Source organism: Bos indicus x Bos taurus, chromosome 12 (assembly GCF_003369695.1).
Source record: "Bos indicus x Bos taurus breed Angus x Brahman F1 hybrid chromosome 12, Bos_hybrid_MaternalHap_v2.0, whole genome shotgun sequence".
NCBI lineage: Eukaryota > Metazoa > Chordata > Mammalia > Artiodactyla > Bovidae > Bos > Bos indicus x Bos taurus.
This window is the reverse complement of record NC_040087.1, coordinates 39,053,184-39,066,417: the sequence shown is the minus strand read 5'-3', so window position 1 is coordinate 39,066,417 and position 13,234 is coordinate 39,053,184. Positions and strand designations below refer to the sequence as shown.

General features: G+C 37.4%; 1 non-coding gene across 1 annotated transcript; it reads right to left on the bottom strand.

Annotated features, from left to right (window-relative positions):
• Positions 1–2,723: 2,723 nt before the first annotated feature.
• LOC113902641 lies at positions 2,724–2,794 on the bottom strand. Its single transcript, XR_003513899.1, has one exon. It is a non-coding gene; the product is annotated as a small nucleolar RNA SNORD5 (small nucleolar RNA).
• Between the last annotated feature and the right edge of the window lie 10,440 nt (positions 2,795–13,234).

The following is a 13,234-nucleotide window of genomic DNA, read 5'->3' as shown; positions in this document are numbered from 1 at the left end:
ACCAACTCCCAGAGTTTACTCAAACTCATGTCCATCAAGTCAGTGATGCCATCTAGCCATCTCATCCTGTCATTCCCTTCTCCTCTTGCCCCCAATCCCTCCCAGCATCAGGGTATTTTCCAATGAGTCAACTCTTCTCATGAGGTGGGTAAAGTATTGGCGTTTCAGCTTTAGCATCAGTCCCTCCAATGAACACCCAGGACTGATCTCCTTTAGGATAGACTGGTTGGAACTCCTTGCAGTCCAAGGGACTCTCAAGAGTCTTCTCCAACACCACAGTTCAAAAGCATCAATTCTTTGGTGCTCAGCTTTCTTCACAGTCCAACTTTCACATCCATACATGACCACTGGAAAACCATAGCCTTGACTAGACAGACCTTTGTTGGCAAAGTAATGTCTCTGCTTTTGAATATGCTATCTAAGTTGGTCATCGCTTTCCTTTCAAGGAGTAAGCGTCTTTTGATTTCATGGCTGCAATCACCATCTGCAGTGATTTTGGAGCCCAAAAAAATAAAGTCTGACACTGTTTCCACTGTTTCCCCATCTACTTCCCATGAAGTGATAACACCAGATGCCATTATCTTAGTAAACCCACTCATAAATCATTAATTTTATCTTTACCTCTTATTCTGCCTGAACTTCTCTTTTGCTCTATGTATTCATTCTTTTCAAGAAGTAAATATCTTCTGACTTTTCAAGGCCCATTTTGCTGTTTTTTTTTTTTTTTTGAACCACCAACATGGAATACTGATTTCTCGTCTTTCCCAGATTGCACCCACTTGCTTACATTTTTTGCTCTCTTTCTATTACATTATAGGTGAGCCCTTTCTTGACACCAAGGAACTAGTTGTCTGTGTCTTCTCAACCTCTGGTAGAGCTGATAATACATTCCTGGAACAGATTTATAGAATGACAGATGAAGGAAGAAGAGGGGAGTGAAAAAGGAGCATAAAAAAGGGAGCAATGTGCACAGAATTCTTGCTAGCTTATTCCCCAGACTAAGGTGATAGGAAGATAATGACTCAAATCAAGGACAATAGTTTTAATTCGTTTAGCTGTCTTTTTTTGTGTGTGTGATTGTGGATTTTTCAGGGCTTTAATTTTTTTTTTTTTTGAGAGTTTCTCTTAGAGCATATCTTTAATTATGAGTAAAAAGATTCACAGCAGAAGTAGGGGGATTGGCTTTGGGATTAAATATCATAAAGATATTAAATATGGGGATGTATTAGTTTTCTTAGTGGTCCACATGGAAAGATACTTCTTTTTCTGATTAAAGATGTGAGGATGTGTGTGTGTGTGTGCATGTGTGTGTGTGTCTGTGTGCATGTGTGTGTGTGTGTACACAAGGAAGCAAGTAGTGACATAGAAAATTTAGTGAGTTCTCTACCAAATTGTCTCTACTTATTCCATGAAGATTTAGGCAAAGGAAGGATTAACTTCTGGAAATAAAAGGGAATGGGAGAGATGGAGGAATGCAGTAGTCCAGTAAAAGTCTGAAATAGCTAATGAGATGACCTTGAGAGAGAAAGAGTAAATCAATGCTATATAAGGAATACCTAAGCAATTTAAATTTTTCTTTCTTTATTGTGTTCTTTCCTTGTTGATGCTTTTAAAATTAGTATCCTTTTTGGCAACCATACTTTCTCTTCTTGTTATAGAAATTTTCTTACTTTTTTAGAAGATAGAATAATAATGTCTGAGTCATATAAAATCCATACTTGAGTAAAATGGTTTTAGAGTTGTAAACCTTTTGACTTTAACATGATACCCAAACTTCTCATAATTGTTTCACATTTAGTACTTTTATCTATTTTATAAAAGAATCAGCAGTGAAGGAGGTTTATTCATTTTGAGCTATTTAACATATATAAGAATTAAATTGACAGTTGTTGTGATAGAATTAGTTTCCCCCTTTATTCCTTGACATAGAAAAATATGAATAATTTTAAGTCTGACCTTTATCCCTCCCATTAAACATAAACATCTTGTGACTTCTCAAGAAAAGAACTACTTGTTTCAGAAATAAAATAACTTACAAATGTCTCATAGAGTATGATGGTATCAATACATCATTCTACAATAAATGCTTTAGTAAAAAAAAAAAAAAATGAAAGAATCATGGTAAAAAGAAAAACATCCAGATGTTGGAGTTATTAAAAACAAAACAAACAAACAAGAAAACAAACAAACAAACAAACCTGGGTTTAAATCTTGGTTTTGCTTCTTTTTAACTTTCGACCAGGAAGTTTCACACTCTCTCTTAGGGGCAATTTCTGGGTTTAAAATAATAGGATTACTATTAATATTAAATGAAATAACACTTCTAAAATAGAAAACAAATGTGTGGCACATAATAAGTTCTTGATAAGTGCTTTGCTCCCTTACCCTATACAATTCCCGAGAGCAACAAAATAAAAATTTACAAAACTATATAGTCAATTTATACTGTAAATAGGTATTTGTTTATGATAAAAAACAGAAGTTCGTATGAGTTCTGCCACATACTGGGGATGTATACTCTATAAAGATACACACAAACACAGTATATAATTTACATTAAAATGTTAAATGTCTTTGAAACTTCCTTCAAGATATTTGCTTTTGCAGTGCTTTGTTTATTTTTCTGTCCTATGTCTAGTTATTGGAATTTAGTTAGGGAGGCAAAGTATCCAAAAGTTATTCAAATATACAAACACCCTTCAAATGTATTTTTTTTTTTTCAGCTCTATCAGAATTAAGTTTTAGTTCATATCTGTATCATTCAGCAGTTGAACATTAAATTCATCATCTGAATTCAAATGTATTTTGTATAAAAAGAAATGATTTAAGGGGCTGGATCTGATAGACAGATCTAGTTAGAGAGGCAAAGTATCCAAAAGTTATGCAAATACATAAACACTCTTCAAATATATTTTGTCTACAAAGAAATGGACTTAAGGGACTAGATCTGATAGACAGAGTGCCTGATGAACTATGGATGGAGGTTTGTGACATTGTACAGGAGACAGGAATCAAGAACATCCCTAAGAAAAAGAAATGCAGAAAAGCAAAATGGCTGTCTGAGGAGGCTTTACAAAGAGCTGTGAAAAGAAGAGAAGTGAAAAGCAAAGGAGAAAAGGAAAGATATACCCATTTGAATGCACAGTTCCAAAGAATAACAAGGAGAGATAAGAAAGCCTTCCTCAGGGATCAGTGCAAAGAAATAGAGGAAACAATAGAATGGGAAACACTAGAGCTGTCTTCAAGAAAATTAGAGGTACCAAGGGAACATTTCATGCAAAGATGGGCTCAATAAAGGACAGAAATGGGATGAACCTAACAGAAGCAGAAGATATTAAGAAGAGGTGGCAAGAATACACAGAATAACTGTGTAAAAAAAGATCTTCACGACCCAGATAATCATGATGGTGTAATCACTCACACTCACCTAGAGCCAAACATCCTGGAATGTGAAATCAAGTGGGACTTATAGCATCACTTCAAACAAAGCTAATGGAGGTGGATGGAATTCCAGTTAAGCTATTTCAAATCCTGAAAGATGACACTGTGAAAGTGCTGCACTCAAGATGCCAGAAAATTTGGAAAACTCAGCAGTGGCCACAGGACTGGAAAAAGTCAGTTTTCATTCTAATTTCAAAGAAAGACAGTGCCAACGAAAGCTCAAACTACCACGCAATTGCACTCATCTCATATGCTAATAAAGTAATGCTCAATATTCGCCAAGCCAGGCTTCAGCAATACATGAACCGTGAACTTCCAGATGTTCAAGCTGGTTTTAGAAAAGGCAGAGGAACCAGAGATCAAATTGCCAACATCCACTGGATCTCTGAAAAAGCAAGAGAGTTCCAGAAAAACATCCATTTCTTCTTTATTGACTATGCCAAAGCCTTGGACTGTGTGGATCACAATAAACTGTGGAAAATTCTAAAAGAGATACGAATACCAGACCATCTGACCTACCTCTTGAGAAACCTGTATGCAGGTCAGGAAGCAACAGTTAGAACTGGACATGAAACAACAGACTGGTTCCAAATAGGAAAAGGAGTACATCAAAGCTGTATATTGTCACCCTGCTCATTTAAGTTATATGCAGAGTACATTATGAGAAATGCTGGGCTGGAGGAAGCACAAGCTGGAATCAAGATTGCTGGGAGACATATCAATAATCTCAGATATGTAGATGACACCACTCTTACGGTAGAAAGCAAAGATGAACTAAAGAGCCTCTTGATGAAAGTGAAAGAGGAGAGTGAAAAAGTTGGCTTAAAACTCAACATTCAGAAAACTAAGATCATGGCATCTGGTCTCATCACTTCATGGCAAATAAATGAGGAAACAGTGGAAACAGTATCAGACTTTATTTTGGGGGCTCCAAAGTCAGTTCAAATGGTGATTGCAGCCGTGAAATCAAAAGATGCTTCTCCTTGGAAGGAAAGTTATGATCAACCTAGACAGCTTATTAAAAAGCAGAGACATTACCTTGTCAAGAAAGGTCCATCTAGTCAAAGGTACGGTTTTTCCAGTGGTCATGTATGGATGTGAGAATTGGACTATAAAGAAAACTGAGCACCAAAGAATTGATGGTTTTGAACTAATGGTGTTGGAGAAGACTCTTGAGAGTCCCGTGAACTGCAAGGAGATCCAACCAGTCCATCCTAAAGGAGACCAGTCCTGGGTGTTCATTGGAAGGACTTATGTTAAAGCTAAACCTCCAACACTTTGGCCAGCTGATGCAAAGTGCTGACTCATTTGAAAAACCCTGATGCTGGGAGGGATTGGAGACAACAAGAGGAGAAGAGGACGACACAGGATGAGATGGTTGGATGGCATCGCCGATTCAATGGCATGGGTTTGGGTGGACTCCAGGAGTTGGTGATGGATAGGGACGCCTGGCATGCTGTGGTTCAAGGAGTCACAAAGAATCGGACACAATTGAACAACTGAACTGAATTGAAAAATAAATGAAAAGTAACCCATAGTGAAAATGTGTGCAGAACATTTTTATAGTAAAATTACTTTTTTAAAATCATGTATGTATTTTAACCTGGAAGATGTAGGAGAATGGAGTTCTTGGATATATTCAGAGTACCCAAAACAGAGAAGAAGTAAGAGCAAGAAAAAGAAGGGACTGGGGAAAAGTATGTTTGAGCTGGACTTAATCCCAGAGTTTACCTGGCACCCTCAACGTCAGTCTATCAACCACCCACTTCCTCCTGGCCTCCAAAACACACTGCTCCTTATATCCCTCTTTTTCTTGAGGGCACAGACAAAGAAAGCATCATATCAGTATCAAGGCGGACCTCTTTAAGGACAAAAAGTTGACCTGGCAGCAGAAGAGATATTTGGACTGTGTCAGCATGAAAGCCAGCACAGGGTCTTTGGAATCTGTTGGAGCAGCTTTCTCTTCCTCAGCCCTGCTCTTCAGTTTAATAGGAGAAGCTGTGCTGTTATTTCAGTTCAGTTCAGTTCAGTTCAGTCACTCAGTCTTGTCCAGCTGTTTGTGACCCAATGGACTGCAGCATGCCAGGCTTCTCTGTCCATCACCAACTCCTGGAGCTTGCTCAAAGTCATGTCCATCGAGTCAATGATGCTATCCAACCATCTCATCCTCTGTTGTCTTCTCCTCCTATCTTCAATCTTTTCCAACATCAGGATCTTTTCCAATTAGTCTGTTCTTCGTAACAGGTAATGAAAGTATTGAAGCTTTAGCTTCAGCATCAGTCTTTCCAATGAATATTCAGGACTGATTTCCTTTAGGATTGACTGGTTTGATCTTGCAGTCAAAAGGACTCTCAAGAGTCTTCTCCAACATCACAGTTCAAAAGGATAAATACTTCAGCCCTCAGCTTTCTTTATGGTCCAACTCTCACATCCATACATGACTACTGGAAAAACCATAGCTTTGACAGAGCTTTGTCAGTAATGTCTCTGCTTTTTTATATATTGCCTAGGTTTGTCATTGCTTTTCTTCCAAGGAGCAAGCATCTTTTAATCTCATAACTGTTCTTTACTTTTGTATTTACCTTCTAGACTTTGATTCTGGATACCTGAGCTACAGCCCTGGGTTGCAGGTATCATATTCTAGGGTAAGAAATTGCTACAAAGAGCCTACTATGGGTCAGTGACAATAGGAAGGAAGGCATAAAAGGTCTTCTACTCAGGAATTTATAATTTAGTGGGCAAAACAGACTAAAAACCAAATAAATGCAAGAGCAAGTTAAAAATAAGAGTTACAAAAGAAATGAACTATTAAAATATAAAATAATGATGCATTCCTAATTCCTCTACTTGGATACTTCCATGATTTTGACTAAGCATAATTTATAACACTAATTCTATTCCTTACATACCTAACTGTATTGAAGCATATAATTTTTTATGGTTTTGTTTCTTTTAAATTTTTATTTATTTATTTTAATTGGAGGATAATTACTTTATAATATCATTCTGGATTTTACCATATAGCAATATGAATTGGCCTTAGTAATACATGTGTCCCCTCCACCCAGAATTCCTCTCTTACCCCCCTCCCCATGCTGGTGACAACCCAATGCATATAATTTATTTCCCTGAAGAATCTAATTTGAATGGCCAGGGAGGGAAACAGATCCAAAATTTGGATAAAAATCAGTAGTGGTATGAAGATTCCTCTTTTGGTGATGAAAACTATTTCCATGTGTATCTGGACAAATACAGAAAGCAGCAGGTCCTGTGAACTTCCAACAATCTATTCATTAGGAAGTGTCTGGAAAGATGATGGTGCCAGACCAAAGATTTCAAGAAACTCAAAGCCTAAGTTTGAATTTCAACTCTGTCACTTACAGACTGGTGATTTTTACAAATTACTAAACAAATTATTAAACCTTGCTTATCTCTAGTGTCTTCTTCAATGGTTCAGTTCAGTTCAGTCACTCAGTAGTGTCCAACTCTTTGCAACCCCATGAATCGCAGCACGTCAGACCTCCCTGTCTATCACCAATCCCTGGAGTTTACTCAAACTCATGTCCATTGAGTCAGTGATGCCATCCAGCCATCTCATCCTCTGTCATCCCCTTCTCCTCCTGCCCCTAATCCCTCCCAGCATCAGGGTCTTTTCCAATGAGTCAACTCTTTGCATGAGGTGGCCAAAGTATTGGAGTTTCAGCTTCAGCATCAGTTCTTCCAATGAACACCCAGGACTGATCTCTTTTAGGATGGACTGTTTGGATCTCCTTGCAGTCCAAGGGACTCTCAAGACTCTTCTCCAACACCACAGTTCAAAAGCATCAATTCTTTGGTGTTCAGCTTTCTTCACAGTCCAACTCTCACATCCATACATGACCACTGGAAAAACCATAGCCTTGACTAGATGGACCTTTGTTAGCAAAGTAATGTCTCTGCTTTTGAATATGCTATCTAGGTTGGTCATAACTTTCCTTGCAAGGAGTGTCTTTTGATTTCATGGCTGCAATCACCATCTGCAGTGATTTTGGAGCCCCAAAAAATGAAGTCCACCACTGTTTCCACTGTTTCCCCATCTATTTGCCATGAAGTGAAGGGACCGGATGCCATGATCTTCGTTTTCTGAATGTTGAGCTTCAAGCCAACTTTTTCACTGTCCTCTTTCACTTTCATCAAGAGACTTTTTAGTTCTTCTTCACTTTCTGCCATAAGGGTGGTGTCATCTGCATATCTGAGGTTATGGGCATTTCTCCTGGCAATCTTGATTCCAGCTTGTGCTTCTTCCAGCCCAGGGATTCTCCTGATGTACTCTTCAATGGTTAGAATGGATTTTATAGTAGTACTTACTCCACAAGACTGAGAATTAAGTAAGGCTAGCCCATATAAAGCACCTAGCTCTTTAATTGTTCATAGATATCAGCTAATTTTACTAATATTAAATATGCTTTGATGACTACAGTAGTAAGATGTTTTATGTCTATAAGTATATATCTATCTATATATATATGAATATGTACATATCCATAGAGAGTATGATAAAATACTGGGCAAATAAGTAAATTTGATTTTAAAAACAAACACATTGCTAAATGTATATCAAAAATATAAGTCCATTTTTATTGATTATTTTTGCTCTTTTTCTTTGAAGTCCTTTTGGTTTTTTTTAACCATCACACTTAATTTTCTTTGTTGCTTGCATACAATGTAGTTCTTGGGACATAGTAAGCATGAAGAAACTTCTTGTTGAATGAATGAATAGAAGAATGAATCATTAAAGTATGAGACAATGATCATCACTGGCATAGAAATATAGAAAAGGAATAGATTCCAAATTCTGTAATCTAGAATAATAATTGGCATACCTAGGGATATCTAGACAAGTGCATTTTTTCATGATATTTCTCACACTTCAGTAACAACATCATCATGTTATTGTGGGTCCTTGTGCACAAAGTTATATGCAATTCAACAAAAGAATCTTTTCAGTTCTGCATAGATGAATGAATAAATAAAACGTGGTGTACGCATATTTACTGAAATGCTACACAGCCATAAAAGGAAGGAAATCTTGCCAATTTGAGAAAACATGAATGGACCTCAAGGTCATTATGCTAAGTGAAATAAATCAATTAGTCAGACAGAGAGAGGCAAATACCAAATTATCCCACTTATATGTAAAATTTAAAAAACCAAACCACCCCCCTACCCCGCCCAAAAAAAGCAGAGCTCATAGATACAGAGAACAGATTGGTGGTAACCAGAGGTAGGTATATGATGGATGACCTCAGTGAAGGTCAAAAGATACAGACTTTCAGTTATAAAATATGTTGTGGGTGTACAATGTATAGCATGGTGACTATGTTCATAACACTGCATTAAATATTTGAAGTTGTTAAGATAGTAAGTCTTAAAAGTTTTTATGACAAGAAAAAATATTTTTAAATAAGGAAGATGATGGACATTAACTAGACATTTTGGTGATCATTTCACAATGTGAAAATATTAAATCATTATATTGTATGGCGGAAACTAATATAATATTTTATATCAATTATACCTATATTTAAAAACTGAAAGAGTTAAAATAACTTATTCAAAACTTCATAAATACACATAATTATGAAAATTGTATATATAATTCACACTGAGGTAGATTGATTACAAAATTACATCAATTTGTTAATCTTTCCTGTGTCCATATACTTTGCAGTGTCACTTTGCTGCTCCTCTCAACAAAAAGGAAACTATATCCCCATGTCCTCATTTGGGACAAACTTCATCTTTGCTTTTTAAAATAAAGAAATAAATAAGTATGTAGAGAGTGATCTTGTCCTAGGTCCAAGTCTAGGCCTTGAGTGGCTTTGCAGATTCCTTCATTTTGCAACCTTGACAGTAGCATGTGGTCAGGTCCATTCTAACCTCCTGAATGATTAAAAATGTATGAATCATGCCAGGCACATCTGAGGACTGTCAGTTAATCAACAGATCAGTGAGCTTCCCAGTGAACTACTAGCTGATGGCAGAAGCAAAACCAGACAAAATCAGCCAAGCCTGTATTACATCAGCCAAGTTGTCTGGCTGATTTATAAACTTAGATTCAATAGTAGATGCTTATAATTTTAATACACTAGATGTTGGTGTGTTTTGTTATACAGCAATATATAACTGATTCATGTATGCACTTATATAATCAATTACATAATATATGCATGCTCATTCACACATTATACAAGAAATATTTGTACAACTTTTCTATGGATATATACATTTATCTGCATTTATAAAAACGTATGTATATAGATGGAGAAGAAGAAAGAGAGAGGGAAGGAATTTGGAGAACTCATTTTTTTGTCTCTCCTTCAACAATTCCATTGACAACATAGAGGATTCTAACTCTAGCTTTGAAATAGAGCAGGAACCTATGAGGCCTTCCCAGGACAGACACTTCCATCTTCCAGGTCCTCAGTCTGCTTTTTGTCTGTAGAAAAACTTTAGTCAAAGAATAAATTAAATTAAAAAAGTGATAACATGCAGAAGCAGAGGAAAACAGACAAACAAAATCAAATAACAATAGTTTACTCATTAAATAAAATTTGGTCCTTTAGGTTTATTTATCAACAGCAATAGATAATATTCTGAACCATATTCTTCGAGCTGTTTTATGAATTCTGAAACCCTTACCATGTGGAAACAGTTAATTCTATGATAACCAACTGTAGTCATGACATAATCATCCAAACTTAGAATTGGATGATTGGTCTCAAAATAATTGGAACAGAAAGTCATCAGAATCAATGCATCAACCCACAACTGATGTTTGACATGGATGTGGAAAGAACCGTCCCACTCTTTAATAGTTTTCCTTTTTGAAATGTCAGCATTCAATTTAAATATTTACTTATTGTTCAAGACATTGCAAGATGAGTCAGGGAAAAGATAGAATATAAACAGAAGTAAACACCAATTGATCCAGACTTATAAACTCTGTTTGTGATTCAATTCAGTTCAGTTCAGTCACTCAGACATGTCTGAGTCTTTGCGACCCCATGAACTGCAGCATACCAGCCTCCCTGTCCATCACCAACACCTGGAGTCCACTAAAATCCATGTCCATCGAGTCGATGATGCCATCCAACCATCTCATCCTCTGTCGTCCCCCTCTCCTCCTGCCCTCAATCTTTCCCAGCATCAGGGTCTTTTCCAATGAGTCAGTTCTTCTCATCAGGTGGCCAAAGTATTGGAGTTTCAGCTTCAACATCATCCTTCCTATGAACACCAAGTGCTGATCTTCTTTAGGATGGACTTGTTGGATCTCCTTGCAGTCCAAGGAACTCAAGAGTCTTCTCCAACACCACAGTTCAAAAGGATCAATTCTTTGGCACTCAGCTTTCCTCACAGTCCAACTCTCACATCCGTACATGACCACTGGAAAAACCATAGCCTTGACTAGACGGACCTTGTTGGCAAAGTCATGTCTCTGCTTTTGAATATGCTATCTAGGTTAGTCATAACTTTCCTCCCAAGGAGTAAGTGTCTTTTGATTCCATGCCTGCAATCACCATCTACAGTGATTTTGGAGCCCCAAAAATAAAGTCTGACACTGTTTCCACTGTTTCCCCATCTATCTGCCATGAAGTGATGGAACCAGATGCCATGATCTTATTTTTCTGAATGTTGAGCTTTAAGCCAACTTTTTCATTCTCCTCTTTCACTTTCATCAAGAGGCTCTTTAATACTTCTTCACTTTCTGCCATAAGGGTGGAGTCATCTGCATATCTGAGGTTATTGATATTTCTCCCGTCAATCTAGATTCCAGCTTGTGCTTCTTCCAGCCCAACGTTTCTCATGATGTACTCTGCATATAACTTAAATAAGCAGGGTGAAAATATACAGCCTTGACATACTCCTTTTCCTATTTGGAACCAGTCTGTTGTTTCATGTCCAGTTCTAACTGTTGCTTCCTGACCTGCCTATAAGTTTCTCAAGAGGCAGATCAGGTGGTCTGGTATTTCCATCTCTTTCAGAATTTTCCACAATTTATTGTGATCCACACAGTCCAAGGCTTTGGCCTAGTCAATAAAGAAGAAATAGATATTTTTCTGGAACTCTCTTGCTTTTTCCATGATCCAGCGGATGTTGGCAATTTGACCTCTGGTTCCTCTGCCTTTTCTAAAACCAGCTTGAACATCTGAAAGTTCAGGGTTCACGTATTGCTGAAGCCTGGCTTGGAGAATTATAAGCATTACCTTACTAGCATGTGAGATGAGTCAATTGTAAGGTAGTTTCCCACTCCAGTATTCTTGCTTGGAAAATCCCATGGATGGAGGAGACTGGTAGGCTACAGTCTATGGGGTCGCAAAGAGTTGGACATGACTGAGTGACTACACTACATTTCTTCTTTTAAGCATTCTTTGCCATTGCCTTTCTTTGGGATTGGAATGAAAACTGACCTTTTCCAGTCCTGTGGCCACTGCTGAGTTTTCCATATTTGCTGGCATATGAATGCAGCACTTTCACAGCATCATCTTTCAGGATTTGAAATAGCTCAACTGGTTTTCCATCACCTCCACTAGCTTTGTTTGTAGTGATGCTTTCTAAGGCCCACTTGACTTCACATTCCAGGATGTCTAGCTCTAGGTGAGTAGTCACACCATTGTCATTATCTGGGTCATGAAGATCTTTTTTGTACAATTCTTCTCTGTATTCTTGCCACCTCTTCTTAATATCTTCTGCTTCTGTTAGGTTCATCCCATTTCTGTCCTTAATTGAGCCCATCTTTGCATGAAATGTTCCTTTGGTATCTCTAATTCTCTTGAAGAGATCTCTAGTCTTTCCCATTCTGTTGTTTTTTATCTATTTCTTTGCATTGATCCCTGAGGAAGGCTTTCTTATCTCTCCTTGCTATTCTTTGGAACTCTGCATTCAAATGAGTATATCTTTCCTTTTCTCCTTTGCATTTTGCTTCTCTTCTTTTCACAGCTATTTGTAAGGCCTCCTAAGACAACCATTTTGCTTTTTTCCATTTATTTTTTTGGGGGATGCTCTTGATTCCTGTCTCCTGTAAAATGTCATGAACCTCCATCCATAGTTCACCAGGCACTCTGTCTATCATATTTAGTCCCTTTTTTCACTTCCACTGTATAATCATAAGGGGTTTGATTTAGGTCATACCTGAATGGTCTAGTGGTTTTATCCAGTTTCTTCAATTTAAGTCTGAATTTGGCAATAAGGAGTTCATGATCTGAGACACAGTCAGCTCCTGGTCTTGTTTTTGCTGAGTGTATAGAGCTTCTCCATCTTTGGCTGCAATGAATATAATCAATGTGATTTCGATGTTGACCATCTCATGATGTCCATGTGTAGAGTCTTGTGTTGTTGGAACAGGGTGTTTGCTATGACCAGTATATTCTCTTGGCAGAACTCTATTAGCCTTTGCCCTGCTTCATTCCGTATTCCAAGGCCAAATTTGCCTGTTACTCCAGGTGTTTCATGACTTCCTATTTTGCATTCCAGTCCCCTATAATGAAAAGGACATATTTTTTGGGTGTCAGTTCTAGAAGGTCTTGTAGGTCTTCATTGAAGTGTTCAACTTCAGCTTCTTCAGCGTTACTGGTTGTGGAATAGACTTGAATTACCGTGATATTGAATGGTTTGCCTTGGAAACAAGGAGATCATTCTGTTGTTTTTGAGATTGCATCCAAGTACTGCATTTTGGACTTTTTTGTTGACCGTGATGGCTACTCCATTTCTTCTAAAGGATTCCTGCCCACAGAAGTAGATATAATGGTCATCT